General features: G+C 40.3%; 1 protein-coding gene across 6 annotated transcripts in view; it reads left to right on the top strand.

Moving 5' to 3' along the window:
• Positions 1-15,412, top strand: part of foxp1b (forkhead box P1b) — a 402,937-nt gene that overhangs the window by 188,601 nt on the left and 198,924 nt on the right. The window lies entirely within an intron of this gene.

The following is a 15,412-nucleotide window of genomic DNA, read 5'->3' as shown; positions in this document are numbered from 1 at the left end:
GCAAATTGGACGGCGAGTTTTTGTAGGCCGTGATGTGGTTTGTTTTAGCAGGGTTCCCGCGGGTCCTTAAAAAGTCTTAAATACAACTTTGGGTTTTCAAGGCCTAAAAACGTCTTAAATTTTTTGGAATGATTGGAATTTTCGAAAGGGAGGTATTAAATTTAATATTGGACCGAACGAGTGAAATGTCTCCATCCGGTTTGGGGTATTTTTTTAACCGTAATTTTAAAAGTGACCAGCGTACCTTTTGGGGGCAGCATTGGTTCTGTGCATTCCGTAGATCAAGAACTAATGCTAGGAGGCTACTGGAGGAAGTGCGGTGTGGTGTGGTGTGGTGGTTGTGAAGAATGAGAGATGCGCAGGTAGCTTACACGGGCGCTAGAAAGCGTTGATAATTATGGGAAGATGTCTGTTTAACGACAAGTGGTTGGGGGATGACAGATAACCCCAAAATAAGGAGAAGAATCGTTTGCAATAAAAAGCACTGGATCTCACAAATGTGTTTAAAGCCGGTAACGCAGCGCTGGGGACACGCCCACTGGGAAACTGGTTTTTCACGGACACGAGGCGCGCGCGTGTTAAAGGTCAAGCGCTCCAGAGTGAAATGCAGGGGGGTTCGCACATGCGCACAAGAGTCAGGTGGAAAATGGGACTTACCGTATAGGAAATACTACTACTAATAATAATGATTAGCATCATTTTTTTACATAATTAACATTGTTTATTGTAGTAAGTTTAATATAAATATATAAACAACCTTTATTTCAAAACTCAATTAAAAAGAACTCCAGAAAATACAATAATTCTAAATATAGTACAGTATAAATAATTTGTACAAAAAGTTTTTTAGTTTTATTACTTATCGTCTACAACAGTGTTTTTAATATAATAATAAGAATAGTAACAACCACTAATAATAATTATTAGTAATAGTAATTATTGATGATTACTCATTACTACTTATGAATTAGTGATTAATAAGTACGAGGGATTATTAAATGTTATAAAATTAAGTTATTAAAAATTATTACAAATAATTATTAAAAAGTAGTAATTGGTAGAATACAAACAAATACTCATGGATTATGGATAATTTTTTTTAAATAGTGAACATTGATATAAAATAACTGTACTACTACTACTAATAAACAATAATACTACTAGTAATACTTGTTGTTAATATTATTATTATCAGTTCAGTTGTTATCAATGTTCACTATTAAAAACAAATTATCTGTAATCCATGAATAATTGTTTGTATCACTACTACTAATAATAATAATAATAACTACTTTTTTAATAATAATTTTTTTTAAAGATATTTTTTGGGCTTTTTTCACCTTTATTGGATAGGACCGTGTAGAGACAGGAAATGAGCAGGGGAGAGAGACGGGGAGGGATTGAACCCGGGTCCCCGGATTTATGGTGTGGCGCCTTATCCACCTGAGCCACGACGCCCCCTTTTAATAATAATTTTAACTAATCTTATAACTCAATTTTATAGCATTTTAATAATCACTACTTATTATTTATTAGTATAATTTAGTAGTTGTTGATGATTACTACTTATTATTAAATTACATTTTGATAATCACTGCTTATTAATTAAGTAGTAATAATACTGAATTATAATAATTGCTACACTATTAATTATTAATTAATATAGCTAATAAGTAGTGATTATTAAAATGTTATAAAACTGAGTTATTTTTTTAAATTATTATTTAAAAAAAAAAAATAATAATTATTATTATTAGTAGTAGTAGTAGTAGTAATACAAACAATTATTCATGGATTATAGATAATAATTAATGATTATTTTTGAATAATGTGCATTGATATAACAATTGCACTGATGATAATTAGTTTAGTTATTACAACGCATTGATTAATATTGATAATGGTTATGAAAGGTGACAGTAGTTTTTCTGTGTTTAATGTAACGCTCTGATGGTTGTATGACTGTATAAACAGGTTCATGCTGTTACCTGCTATAATGCAGAAGATACTCGAGAACTTCCTCAGCCAGCTGTGTACTGTACCACACTCAGACTGACTTTGCTGTCGGACACAAAATCACACATCAAAGATAATCTTTGGGGATTGAAATAATGCCGGCTAAGGTCGTTCAGCTGGTTCTACTTGCCGTTTATTGTTTTGGTTTTTGAAATGATTCATGGGGTTTTCTCCAGTAAACACCAGTCTTCTCCTTGCTGCTACAGTAGTTCTGCAGGCCCAAAACACACAGTTGCCATTGATGCACCCTGTTGTTCACCAATTGTGTGCATTCTCCTTAAAGTTAGTAAAAAGAAAAAAACTATTGCAGAAAAGTTTTAAGTTGTCGTATTTATCATTTTCTTTGTCAAGGTACAGTCTTAATTTTTCCATTTAGAGGTCTTGAAAAGGTCTTAAAAGCCTTTAAATTTGTACTTGAAAACATGCAGATACCCTGTTTTAGGGAAACAAAGCAAACAATTAAAACGAAACGAATCTTTAATCCTTTCAGAAACCTGAAACATGGGTTCTAGGTATGGCCATGAGTGCGTGCGTTCCCCAGAAGAACCGCCTCCTTCCATTCTGCCATCAACTGATCGTGTTAAATCACGCTGCTGAGAAAGCACTGAACTTGATTTTATACAGTCTATGGACGTGACGTGACCCTAGTGATCACTGATCGGCTGTCTCAGTGTCGCCTGCGAAAAAACATCATGTTTTAGAAAAGAAAAGACAAAAACACCCACTTTCATAACCGCTTCATAGTAACGAGTAACGAGGACCTTGATAGAAATGCAGTGGAGTAAAAAGTACGATATTTGCCTTTCAGATGGAGTGACGTTAAAGTCAGAAGTTTCCAAAAATATTAATATTCAAGCAAAGTACAGATACTCAAAAAGTGCACTTAAGTGCAGTAAATGTAGTTCATTACTGTCCACCTCTGACTCTAACACACAAAACACCTTTTCCAGTGAATGGCATTTCTTTCTTTTTTTTTTTTTGCAAAATATTTTTATTGGCAAAAATAAGAATGACGATGAAACTGCAGTACAGACTTACCAAATACTTTTCTCATCTTTTTCTTTTTAAAGAACAAACAGACAACTAGATAAAGGAAACATTAACAACAACAACCACAAAAATAAAATTAATAAAACAAAACAAAGTCAACAAATTAATCCCAACATTCACATGTCCGGGGCGGCACGGTGGTGTAGTGGTTAGCGCTGTCGCCTCACAGCAACAAGGTCCGGGTTCGAGCCCCGTGGCCGGCGAGGACCTTTCTGTGTGGAGTTTGCATGTTCTCCCCGTGTCCGCGTGGGTTTCCTCCGGGTGCTCGAGTGTGAATGGTTGTCTGTGTCTATGTGTCAGCCCTGTGATGACGTGGCGACTTGTCCAGGGTGTACCCCGCCTTTCGCCCGTAGTCAGCTGGGATAGGCTCCAGCTTGCCTGCGACCCTGTAGAACAGGATAAAGCGGCTAAGATAATGAGATGAGATGAGATTCACATGTCCCACTCTGGCTGAGGCAGAAATCGCAAACATGGGTATTTAACAAACCAGCATCTAATCTGGCAGGACGCGCAACTCATTAAAATACAAAATAAAGGATTGCCAATTGGAAAAGAACTTATGGGTACACCCTCTCATTGTGTATTTAATTTTCTCAAGTTTGAGAAAGAACATGGTGTCCTTAAGCCACTGAGACACAGAGGGGGGGTTCGAAGACTTCCACTGGAGGAGGAGGCGGCGTTTGGCTATCAAAGAGGTGAAATTAATAATTTCTCGTTGAGCAGAATTGAATAGCCTTGGGTCAACAGGAGTTCCAAAAACGGCAATAAAAAGACAGGGTTGTATGTCAATTCCCATTATGGTGGATATTATACTGAAATAACTGGACCAATAATTGTGTAGGCGAGGGCAAAAGAAAAACATATGACTCAGATGACACTGTGAATTTGAACAATGGTCACATTTGTCCTGTACCTCAGGGAAAATGTGAGATAACCTCAGTTTAGAAAAATGCACCCTGTGTATCACTTTAAACTGAATAAGTGCCAAACGTGCACAGGATGAGACTGTGCCCAACCTGCTCGCCGCTCCATTCCGCCAGTCATCATTGATTTGAAGACCTACGGTATCTCCTCCTCCCGTGCAGCCTTAATTTTCAAGTTGGAGTGATCACCGAGGCCCAGTATACGGTTATATAACACTGAAATAAACCCCTGCTCGGCGTCTTGAGAGTAAGCAAGTCTTCGCAAGATTGCTGGGGGGGTAGAGAGGGGAAAGAAGAGAAATGATGACAAATTGGGAAAGCTATTGAAAATACCATCAGAATACATATCCCGGAAACAACGGATACCTTTTTTATGCCATAATAGGGGTGTTCACACGGCACATATTTGCATCGATGCTGCACCGATGTATTTTGTTGCGATATATCTTACACCGGTGTAAATTCTGTGGAGCGTTCACACGTCACAAACCTGCTTACTAGAGAGAAGCGTGTTAGCACCGGTGCAGCCCCACTTGCGTTCGCACGGCAGTTTTTGCGACCGTGCTATACGATAGTAATAATGCGGAAATGAAATATGCGCATGCGTGAAAATGTACTTCCTTTTCCCGATTGTCATGGCATCACCGAGTGCCGGGAAAACAACGTGGATGAAGACACCAGTGTTGCCAGATACTGCTGACGTTTTCCAGCCCAAAATATGTTCAAATCCACCAAAATGCACTTAAAACCGCCCAATCTGGCAACACTGGAAGACACGCAGTTCTGTTGTTGTTGATATTCACCATTTTGGAAGCGCAAAATACCAGGATGCAAGTTATGCAATGCCCGTATGTAATCAACTCTCCTCATGCGTAGCGAGTCTACCCCTGTAGCGTTCAGACGTCCCATTTTATATCGGTGCTGCCCCGCAAACTAGCATTTACTCCGGAGTAAATTTCTTAAACCACCTCCCGAGCAGGGTTAGATTTGCACCGGTTTAAGCAGCTTTCAGGGGCTACACCGGGATAACTTTGTACCGTGTGAACGCTCTACCGGGGCAGCCCCGGTGCTACACCGGAGTAAAAGTTGCCGTGTGAACAGCCCTACTGAAAAAGCAGAATCTATACATGAGGGGGAAAACAAGTGATTATTACATAGTGGACCCAGAGGAGATGCAGCAGAACATTTAAAACATTTCCGAAATTGAAAGCAGATCTTAAAAGTATTGAGCACGACAGGGTTTTTAATATGCATTGAAATCTTGACTGGAAGAGAAGAATATATAAGAGCAGATATAGAGGACGAATTAGAGCAAAATTGAGCTTCTAGTTTGCACCAAAGTCAATTAGGAAAATCAATCCAACAGCGTATTTTATGAATATGGGTTGCCCAATAGTAAAATTGAAAATTTGGCAGGCCAAGACCCCCACTAAACTTGCATTTCTGTAGTAATGATCTACGGACCCTTGGAGATCGCGCACCCCAAATAAAGGAGCCAATTACCTTATCTAAAGAGTCAAAGAAATATTTAGGTAAAAATAAAGGAATTGGGGCGGCACGGTGGTGTAGTGGTTAGCGCTGTCGCCTCACAGCAAGAAGGTCCTGGGTTCGAGCCCCGTGGCCGGCGAGGGCCTTTCTGTGTGGAGTTTGCATGTTCTCCCCGTGTCCGCGTGGGTTTCCTCCGGGTGCTCCGGTTTCCCCCACAGTCCAAAGACATGCAGGTTAGGTTAACTGGTGACTCTAAATTGAGCGTAGGTGTGAATGTGAGTGTGAATGGTTGTCTGTGTCTATGTGTCAGCCCTGTGATGACCTGGCGACTTGTCCAGGGTGTACCCCGCCTTTCGCCCATAGTCAGCTGGGATAGGCTCCAGCTTGCCTGCGACCCTGTAGAACAGGATAAAGCGGCTACAGATAATGAGATGAGATGAGATAAAGGGATTGATTGAAATAGATAAAGGAATTTCGGGAGAACGTTCATGTGAATGGCATTTCTATAGATGACTTGCAACCACGTGATCAAAACGTGCTACGTCATGAGCGTCCGCCATGATGGTGGATATACAAAGCAACTAGGATGGCAGCCGCTGAAAGTGTGTCTGCAAACAATGCTGAATTTTCTCAGTATTACCATGATTTGAACAGTCCAGCGAAGATAGACATGTGTGGGTTTGACCCATGTTATAAGACGCTTCTACCGACCATCGAGTACCCAGATATCGCGTTCTATCTGGTTCGGCTGCCGAAGAATAAAGTCTGACCTTGGACGAAACCTAGCCCATTTTCTGAGTGGGTGCCCAGTCTGGATTGTTTCCATCGTATAATTTTGCCGGCGCTCCTAGAAACGAAATGGCAATACACATGCTAAAATTGTAACAACGACTGAGTGAACCATGACAAGAGAATGCTTGTTTTGTAACACAATTCTAGCAACACAAAATCAAATTCTTCCATGATATTATGGAGAAAGCTTTTGAATCTCACCTGAGTTACTGCAAACACGAGCTGTTTTAGTTTTAGCCTCTGTTAGATCAGCCCTGCCGATGCTGTTCAGCCATGCTCGTCTCCTCTCCGTGCTAAGCCTCAGTGTTTCCTCGCCCTCTTTCCAAATCACGGACGCAATTCTAAAAAATCAGAACGTGCCACGGTCCCAAGTACTGCTGTGACCACAACCATATACAGCACAAAGACATGGCAGAGCTAAAAGAACGCTTAAAGCAGTGGTAAAACAAAGAGAGCTGCGTACGGCACGCCTGACTATGTTTTGTATGAAATGTCGCTTGACCCCGCATTTGTATCTCCACCAACATGGCCGACATCTGGGTTTCTATTTGGCTTTGACGTCACTCGCAAGTCAAGGATACCTAAAAAGGTAAAAATATTAAGCATAACATTTTGACCAGTTTTCACACATGCTGTTAAAATTTGAGGTCAATTGAGTGAGAATTGGCAAAGTTATTAGATTGGGAAGTGATTTTCCATTTTTTTAAAACACCCATATACAATGCTGAGCATAAATGAGTGCACCCCCTTTGAAAAGTAACATTTTAAACAATCTCTCAATGAACACAAACAATTTCCAAAATGTTGACAAGACAAAGTTTAATATAACATCCGTTTAACTTATAACGGGAAAGTAAGGCTAATAATATAACTGAGATTACACATTTTTCAGTTTTACTCAAATTAGGGTGGTGCAAAAATGAGTACACCCCACAACAAGAACTACTCCATCTAGCACTTTGTATGGCCTCCATGATTTTTAATGACAGCACCAAGTCTTCTAGGCACGGAATGAACAAGTTGGCGACATTTTGCAACATCAATCTTTTTCCATTCTTCAACAACGACCTCTTTTAGTGACTGGATGCTGGATGGAGAGTGATGCTCAACTTGTCTCTTCAGAATTCCCCACAGGTGTTCGATTGGGTTCAGATCAGGAGACATACTTGGCCACTGAATCACTTTCACCCTGTTCTTCTTCAGAAATCCAACAGTGGCCTTAGATGTGTGTTTAGTCATGTTGGAAAAGTGCGTGACGACCAAGGGCACAGAGTGATGGTAGCATCTTCTCTTTCAGTATGGAGCAATACGTCTGTGAATTCATGAAGCCATCAGTGAAATGCAGCTCCCCGACACCATCAGCACTCATGCAGCCCCACATAAGGACACTGCCACCACCATGTTTCACTGTAGGCACCAGGCATTTTTCTTTGTATTCCTCACCTTTGCGACGCCATCAGTTCCAAAAGCATTTATCTTGGTCTCATCACTCCAGAGTATAGAGTCCCAGTAGTCTTCATCTTTGTCAGCATGGGCCCTGGCAAACTCTAGGTGGGCTTTTTTGTGCCTGGGCTTTAGGAGAGGCTTCTTTCGTGGACAGCATCCATGCATGCCATTCCTCTGCAGTGTACGCCGTATTGTGTCACGGGAAATAGTCACCCCAGTTTGGCTTTCTACTTCTTTAGATAACTGCAGTGAACTTGCATGCCGATTTTCTTCAACCCTTCTCATCAGAAGACGCTCCTGTCGAGGTGTTAACTTCTGCGAGATGGTTGCAGTTCCATCTTTCTTAAATTTTTGTACCACTTTTGCTACAGTATTCCGACTGATAAGTAAAGCTTTGCTGATCTTCTTGTAGCCTTCACCTTTGTGGTGTAAAGAAATGATTTTCTTTGGGGAATTCTGAAGAGACAAGTTGAGCATCACTCTCCATCCAGCATCCAGTCACTAAAAGAGGTCGTTGTTGAAGAATGGAAAAAGATTGATGTTGCAAAATGTCGCCAACTTGTTCATTCCATGCCTAGAAGACTTGGTGCTGTCATTAAAAATCATGGAGGCCATACAAAGCGCTAGATGTAGTAGTTTTTGTTGTGGGGTGTACTCATTTTTGCACCACTCTAATTTGAGTAAAACTGAAAAAATGTGTAACCTTACTTTCACATTGTAAGTTAAACAGATGTTATATTAAACTTTGTCTTGTCAACATTTTGGAAATTGTTTGTGTTCATTGAGAGATTGTTTAAAATGTTACTTTTCAAAGGGGGTGCACTCATTTACGCTCAGCACTGAATATATATATATATCAACCTCAATCCAATAGCTCGTGATTGTTTTTGTTTTCTTGGACTCAAATGAGTGTTGGTCAAATGTGACTATCCTGTGACTGTGTGTGTGTGTGTGTGTGTGTGTGTGTACACAAGTGCACTTTTACTGTACTGACAGCATTAAGAACACTGTGAAAGCATCAACAAACAAAAACTGACCTTGCATTGACCATTGCTCGTTCCAAATACTCGTTGTGTTTTGCAAGCAGTTGTTCGGCCCAGCGAAAGCGGTCAGCTGATGAGCGACGTCTGTTTTACACTCGGCCGCTGCCTCTGCTAATCTTCTGGAATTTCCATAATGCAGAGGACTTCTTGTTTTTGTTGGTCCTTTTCAAAAGCCTTGACATGCTTTGTAAACAAACAGGCCTATTTCTCATGAACCCTTTGTGTGTGTGTGTGTGTGTGTGTGTGTGAGAGAGAGAGAGAGAGAGAGAGAGAGAGAGAGAGAGAGACAGAGAGAGGTGGTGTGTCCCGTCCCCCCCGTCCCCCCCCCCGCCTAAAATTTGCACACAAACCCGAAACAGACACATGCACACATTTAACTCTTTAACCTAACCACTACAAAACGTTCTGTTGTGGTTAATGCATTAGTTAGCAGCGGTTCATTGAAATCAGCTTAACACGACATCTTCATGCAGCGCTTTTATTTTATTCACACGCCGTCCTGAATATTAATGCCTTTTCGCAAGGCTCTTTCATTGCTCTCTGTTTCATACGTATGATGGATAACGCACTTTTGGTGGCGATATTGCAGCTTTTAAATTATTTGGTGGCATAAGTTAATGAGACGGTAGATTTATGGCTTTCATTTGTTTGTCAATTTGAAAATTAATTGGGTGTTAATTTTAGCTGGCCCCGCTCAGACAGAGGCGACACGGACGCATTACTTTGCATTCGTCGTCGCTTCCTTCCCTTTTAGTACGGGTCACTCGTTCCACATGCATTAAAACTCCAGCCCATTCTCCTGATTACTTTTTCAAGATGCCATCTTTTTTTTTTAACTTTTCAAAATTTACTCTTTTATCTACCAATTACTCAAATTCAGCGTGCAGCCTTTATGGAGGCTCAAGAAAGAACCTCTGTAAGTAGACGGGAGCGGAAGAGGTGAGCGGGCGTTAATTTATGCGCACAGATGTGAAAATTTAACTTGGGAAGAATGGAAAACAGTGAATTTGGATTTGGGCTTGTACTGGTGTTGGGCCCCGAGGTCGAACGTGTGTTTGCGATTGCCATGTGGGCATGTGTGTATTGCAGACACGGTTCTTGGCTCTGTCGCTCTGTTCCTGTTTAGAGGATGCCATAATTGAGCATGGCTCTGGCAGCCTGGTGAAAGAGACAAGCCGGGGCAACATGTACGTCTGGAAAAGATGAGAGGGAAAAGAGAGAGACAAAGAGAAAGAGGGATAATAAGCGAGAGAGAAAACCCTGTGCACACTCCTAAATGTTGTTCGACGGATATGCAAATCAGTAAATACCTACATAATAATCTGATCTTGGAGGAGGCACACGAAACACAGTGCATGAGTAAAGAGCAGGACATAAGGAACAAATGAATAGGAAAGAACTCTTCGGCTCGTTCAGTATCATGCTAGCTGAATGGAATATATCTGATATACCACTCAACACCAGCCAATATTATTTAAATATGTCACTCAGAGCCGCGACGTATTTCATATGAAATATGTGAGTTTTTCAACACAAGAATATAAACTTCATATCTTCAAGCCAACATGTGATTTTTCTTTTCATTATAGTGACACATTCACAAACAAAAAGTACCCAGATTTATCAAAACAATTAACTGATTTCCTCACAAGTGACATCTGTCACGGTTTTGGTTCTCCATGTCCTGGATGTAGCTCGTATGAAAAATACAAATTGCATATTTCCCAGTAAAACACTCGTGTCCTTATTATGTATAATATATATCAAAAATACAGTGGTGCTTGAAAGTTTGTTAGCCCTTTAGAATTTTCTATATTTCTGCATAAATATGACCTAAAACAACATCAGATTTTCACACAAGTCCTAAAAGTAGATAAAGAGAACCCAGTTAAACAAATGAGACAAAAATATTATACTTGGTCATTTATTTATTGAGGGAAATGATCCAATATTACATATCTGTGAGTGGCAAAAGTATGTGAACCTCTAGGATTAGCAGTTAATTTGAAGGTGAAATTAGAGTCAGGTGTTTTCAGTCAATGGGATGACAATCAGGTGTGAGTGGGCACCCTGTTTTATTTAAAGAACAGGGATCTATCAAAGTCTGATCTTCACAACACATGTTTGTGGAAGTGTATCATGGCACAAACAAAGGAGATTTCTCAGGAGCTCAGAAAAAGCGTTGTTGATGCTCATCAGGCTGGAAAAGGTTACAAAACCATCTCTAAAGAGTTTGGACTCCACCAATCCACAGTCAGACAGATTGTGTACAAATGGGGGAAATTCAAGACCATCGTTACCCTCCCCAGGAGTGGTCGACCAACAAAGATCACTCCAAGAGCAAGGCATGTAATAGTTGGCGAGGTCACAAAGGATCCCAGGGTAACTTTTAAGCAACTGAAGGCCTCTCTCACATTGGCTAATGTTAATGTTCATGAGTCCACCATCAGGAGAACACTGAACAACAATGGTGTGCATGGCAGACCATAAGGTTCTTATGTTTCCAGCATAAGAACCTTGTCCCATCTGTGAAACATGGTGGTGGTAGTATCATGGTTTGGGCCTGTTTTGCTGCATCTGGGCCAGGACGGCTTGCCGTCATTGATGGAACAATGAATTCTGAATTATACCAGTGAATTCTAAAGGAAAATGTCAGGACATCTGTCCATGGACTGAATCTCAAGAGAAGGTGGGTCATGCAGCAAGACAACGACCCTAAGCACACAAGTCGTTCTACCAAAGAATGGTTAAAGAAGAATAAAGTTAATGTTTTGGAATGGCCAAGTCAAAGTCCTGACCTTAATCCAATCGAAATATTGTGGAAGGACCTGAAGCGAGCAGTTCATGTGAGGAAACCCACCAACATCCCAGAGTTGAATCTGTTCTGTATGGAGGAACGGGCTAAAATTCCTCCAAGCCGGTGTGCAGGACTGATCAACAGTTACCGCAAACGTTTAGTTGCAGTTATTGCTGCACAAGGGGGTCACACCAGATACTGAAAGCAAAGGTTCACATACTTTTGCCACTCACAGATGTGTAATATTGGATCACTTTCCTCAATAAATAAATTACCGAGTATAATATTTTTGTCTCATTTGTTTAACTGGGTTCTCTTTATCTACTCTTAAGACTTGTGTGAAAATCTGACATTTTAGGAGGTCCTATTTATGCAGAAATATAGAAAATTCTAAAGGGTTCACAAACTTTCAAGCACCACTGTATATACAGTTATTGCTATGTAACACCCGTTAGATAAGCTAGGTCATGATAACACTTGAGCTATAGCAGCTATCAACAGCATCTTTTTAAAAATGTGTTTATTATTACCGTCTCATGATTCCAAGCATCTGCCATACCAGCCCCTTGTTTATGATTCGTTACTGTAGGAACCATAACGGATGAGAAGCAGCACATTAACAGAAATGAAAACTTTTATATTTCAGCGATGCATCAATTAATTAATTAATCCACACCACCTGATTTGAGAATTCAGCAGTGCTGTGCTAAAAAATATGATTGTTGAAATGACTTATCAGTGTTTCTCAACCACTGCAAAGTATTGTCATTATCACTGTCACGTTTGTTTCTAACCATGTTTATACTGTAATGCTGTTTAAATACTCTGCTTTCTGTTTTGCTTTTGTAAAAAAAAAAAACACTTGGAGGACGCTCTGGACACTTACAGTAATGCTTTTATGGCTGAGGACTACAGTTGACTTGCTAACTTTATGACCGCGGTTGTCATGAACAGTTTTGCATTCAAGTTTTCATCAATGAACAGTTTATAACTTCAAAAAAACAGACTTCATGTTAAAACTATAATGAATTTCCTGGTTTCACAGGTATACTTTGTGACTATACAGAACACAGTTATAGAAGAGAGTTATTTAGAGTCACGTTGTCAGTCATCACCCAGATGAGGATGGGTTCCCTTTTGAGTCTGGTTCCTCTCGAGGTTTCTTCCTCATTGTCGTCTGAGGGAGTTTTTCCTCACCACCATCGCCACAGGCTTGCTCATTGGGGATAGATTGGGAATAAAATTAGCTCATGTTTAAAGTCTTTAATTCTCTGTAAAGCTGCTTTGCGACAGTGTGTACAGTATTGTTAAAAGCGCGATACAAATAAACTTGACCTGACTTATAATATCACGCCTGTTAATAAACACTCTTCCTGCACTTAGATCCTTCTGCCACCATTTATCTTGTTAGTGCCCCGATCCCCAGATCTTTAACCCAGCCACGTATAAAAAGTAGTACACCTCCGTGCTCTTCCAGGTTTTCATCTGTGTGTCCGTGTAGAACGATGTCTGCAGCACCAGGTAGTTTGAGATGTCGGGGAACTCAACGGATGGATAATTTTCCAACTCTTCAGAAAAATCCTTCTTTGTTAGCGTGTAAGGATCTACAACCCCGGTTCCAAAAAAGTTGGGACAGAGTACAAATTGTAAATAAAAACGGAATGCAATAATTTACAAATCTCAAAAACTGATATTGTATTCACAGTAGAACATAGACAACATATCAAATGTCGAAAGTGAGACATTTTGAAATTTCATGCCAAATATTGGCTCGTTTGAAATTTCATGACAGCAACACATCTCAAAAAAGTTGGGACAGGGGCAATAAGAGGCTGGAAAAGTTAAAGATACAAAAAAGGAACAGCTGGAGGACCAAACTGCAACTCATTAGGTCAATTGGCAATAGGTCATTAACATGACTGGGTATAAAAAGAGCATCTTGGAGTGGCAGCGGCTCTCAGAAGTAAAGATGGGAAGAGGATCACCAATCCCCCTAATTCTGCGCCGACAAATAGTGGAGCAATATCAGAAAGGAGTTCGACAGTGTAAAATTGCAAAGAGTTTGAACATATCATCATCTACAGTGCATAATATCAAAAGATTCAGAGAATCTGGAAGAATCTCTGTGCGTAAGGGTCAAGGCCGGAAAACCATACTGGGTGCCCGTGATCTTCAGGCCCTTAGACGGCACTGCATCACATACAGGCATGCTTCTGTATTGGAAATCACAAAATGGGCTCAGGAATATTTCCAGACAACATTATCTGTGAACACAATTCACCGTGCCATCCGCCGTTGCCAGCTAAAACTCGATAGTTCAAAGAAGAGGCCGTATCTAAACATGATCCAGAAGCGCAGACGTCTTCTCTGGGCCAAGGCTCATTTAAAATGGACTGTGGCAAAGTGGAAAACTGTTCTGTGGTCAGAAGAATCAAAATTTGAAGTTCTTTATGGAAATCAGGGACGCCGTGTCATTCGGACTAAAGAGGAGAAGGACGACCCAAGTTGTTATCAGCGCTCAGTTCAGAAGCCTGCATCTCTGATGGTATGGGGTTGCATTAGTGCGTGTGGCATGGGCAGCTTACACATCTGGAAAGACACCATCAATGCTGAAAGGTATATCCAGGTTCTAGAGCAACATATGCTCCCATCCAGACGACGTCTCTTTCAGGGAAGACCTTGCATTTTCCAACATGACAATGCCAAACCACATACTGCATCAATTACAGCATCATGGCTGCGTAGAAGAAGGGTCCGGGTACTGAACTGGCCAGCCTGCAGTCCAGATCTTTCACCCATAGAAAACATTTGGCGCATCATAAAATGGAAGATACGACAAAAAAGACCTAAGACAGTTGAGCAACTAGAATCCTACATTAGACAAGAATGGGTTAACATTCCTATCCCTAAACTTGAGCAACTTGTCTCCTCAGTCCCCAGACGTTTACAGACTGTTGTAAAGAGAAAAGGGGATGTCTCACAGTGGTAAACATGGCCTTGTCCCAACTTTTTTGAGATGTGGTGTTGTCATGAAATTTAAAATCACCTAATTTTTCTCTTTAAATGATACGTTTTCTCAGTTTAAACATTTGATATGTCATCTATGTTCTATTCTGAATAAAATATGGAATTTTGAAACTTCCACATCATTGCATTCTGTTTTTATTTACAATTTGTACTTTGTCCCAACTTTTTTGGAATCAGGGTTGTAATCCCATTGAGTGGTTTCTATATCCACTTCTTTTGAGTGTACGTCTGGGTTTTAATAACTTGCTTGTTTGCTGGACACAAACATGGCAATAAGTTCTTGTGTTAATGGACCAGACTCCACTTTTGGATCATTAATCACTTTTGACTGAGAATGACCTGCATGCATGGGTTTGGCTTCTGGCACATCCGTACAGTTTTAAATACAATACCTACAATTAAAAACGGTTTGTTTTATTGTGTTTATTTAATTCCTGGGCTCCCATCTGTAACAGGGAGTGATGTCGCATCCCATTTAATACACTTTACACTAGATCATTAGATTCTAATAGAAAAGATGAGCCAAAATAATTGAGGATCTTTTTTTAATGGGCCCCGACTCGTTCCAAGTCTGAATAGGTGGGCCTGAAAGCGGAAAAGGTCGAGAACCCCTGACTTAAATGACCATCAGTCTCCCAAAAAGTGCATAAATATGAATAAGATGTAGTGTTTCGAATCTGAATTCCCTTTCCATTTTCGCCCACCTTTATGATCTGAGCGGTGTGTTTTCAGGGCATTTTCTTCTGCCCAGCATTAATAATAAATCTGATCTGAAACGTGAAGGAACGTAGCGGTCCTTGTTTATAAGAAAACGAATTTCTGTCCATTTC

This window comes from Neoarius graeffei, chromosome 4 (genome assembly GCF_027579695.1).
Source record: "Neoarius graeffei isolate fNeoGra1 chromosome 4, fNeoGra1.pri, whole genome shotgun sequence".
NCBI lineage: Eukaryota > Metazoa > Chordata > Actinopteri > Siluriformes > Ariidae > Neoarius > Neoarius graeffei.
This window is presented reverse-complemented; position numbering and strand designations above follow the sequence as displayed.